Source organism: Phaseolus vulgaris, chromosome 7 (assembly GCF_051622355.1).
Source record: "Phaseolus vulgaris cultivar YP4 chromosome 7, ASM5162235v1, whole genome shotgun sequence".
In the NCBI taxonomy this organism is placed as follows: Eukaryota; Viridiplantae; Streptophyta; class Magnoliopsida; order Fabales; family Fabaceae; genus Phaseolus; species Phaseolus vulgaris.
This window is the reverse complement of record NC_143504.1, coordinates 13,413,730-13,415,643: the sequence shown is the minus strand read 5'-3', so window position 1 is coordinate 13,415,643 and position 1,914 is coordinate 13,413,730. Positions and strand designations below refer to the sequence as shown.

At 27.9% G+C, this 1,914-nt stretch overlaps 1 non-coding gene across 1 annotated transcript; it reads left to right on the top strand.

Annotated features, from left to right (window-relative positions):
* Positions 1–718: 718 nt before the first annotated feature.
* On the top strand, positions 719–789 carry TRNAG-CCC (transfer RNA glycine (anticodon CCC)). Its single transcript has one exon. It is a non-coding gene; the product is annotated as a tRNA-Gly (tRNA).
* The last annotated feature ends 1,125 nt before the right edge of the window (positions 790–1,914 follow it).

Here is a 1,914-nt window from a genome sequence, read left to right as displayed (position 1 = left end):
TCATGACTCTGCATCCAATTCAAGTCGATCGACACCACCAAAATCATTACACTAAAACTGGATTGATGAGACTAATTAGTGATCAAGCACTAGGTAATACACTGCTAAGCATGATTCAATCCCCTAATCCGACCCAATAACAAAGGGCCCATGACAATCATATAAATAAACACAAATTTCAAGAATCAGGCACGTCACAGTATTGAGAGCACCAAGTGTTGAATATTGAATTTTCACTTCAACATCGAAGTTCACAAAAACCACCGAGAGGTAGAGTACCGAAGGAAGAGTAAGGAGCTCGTTCTAAGAGGAATGGAGGAAGTACAGACTAACCAACTAAAGAATAGTTTGAATTATTTTCTTGTTATAGTTACATTATCATAAAAATTATAATTTTTGATATTTTTAATGTTATAATTATGGTTTGAAAATATCTTTAGATTATGTATAAAAGTATATTAATTATATTCATGAATTATATGTCGTAATGTAGATTTTGTAGCTGTAATACTTAAATCATGAATTCACTAATGTGAAAAAAATTGCTAACTAAATACTGATATTATCCTTAACATAATTTAAAGTTATGGATTTAAAACAGGTAATTATAATTAAATCACATTTATGAACCAAAATAATAACATGTAAGTGATTAAAAAGACTAACAGTACCAAAAGTACAGAAATCCTATTTAAATGTTCCGCCTGTTAGCCAACAAGCGCATCTGGTGTAGTGGTATCATAGTACCCTCCCACGGTACTGACCGGGGTTCGATTCCCCGGATGCGCATTTTGTTTTAGTTTTCATCCAAACCTTTTTCATTTTGTTTTCAGCTGCGCACTTTGACTGTTCATGAAGTTAATATTACTTTTTTTTTTATCTAATAAAATTTAATTTCCTTCTAATCAATATTTAATTTGAATATTTGTCGCCATTCTTAATTTTAATTAATAAAAAAGTGTTAAATTTGTGATAAAGATAGATATTTATTAAGTCCTTGTGATTTGATAACATTCACAATGGAATGTAAGTTGTCATGTTGCCTCACAAGCTAGAATCACAAATTCAACTTATCATTCAGTGGGAGAACATATTGACTCTCAAATTGACTTAAGGAAGAAAAACATTTGAACCACACTTAATGACAACTTACATCTAATAATAAAATATTAAATTAAGGTAAATAATTAAAATATTATTCAATTATTCATTTATAAATTAATAAAAGTAGTTGTAGAATGACTGTATAAAAAAAATTGATCGTCAAAATATGACAATCCTTAATTTAATAGGTACAAGTTGTCCTATCTTTTTTTATTAGACCGCCATCACTCTAATATCAATAAACGTACTTTGATATCCTACTCCTTTCATGTTTATAATTCTTTTTTTTATAAATTCTTATTGCATCTCATGTGATTTTACTGTCTTAATCGATGGTGTTAATTATATATAGGAAAATTATATTTTGATATCCTTTGTTAAAAAACACACCTACTTAATATATATATATATATTCTACAATTTTGCACCACATGACTCAAGATGTCGAAGTGACTTCTTCGAAATTTATATGATAAGTTTGGGGTTATAGGATTTTTTGGATTATGCGGATATATAATTTATTCCATTCTAATAGGATTGTAATATTTCTAAAATGTCTCATTTATTTATTATTTTTTTATTGATAAAAAAATGATAACTTTGTCAATTTAAATTTATAGTAACCTCTCTCATACGAGTACTGCAATGTGTTTATGGATATTAGTGTCACTATAAATATGTAATGTATTTCAAAGTTATTAGGAGAAAATAAAAAATTGTGTGTAAACTGACATAAAATATGCAAGTGTGAAGATAAAGGTAGATGGTGATTCTTGTGTGAAAATGAAGAATTCTAAGAACCAAATTAAT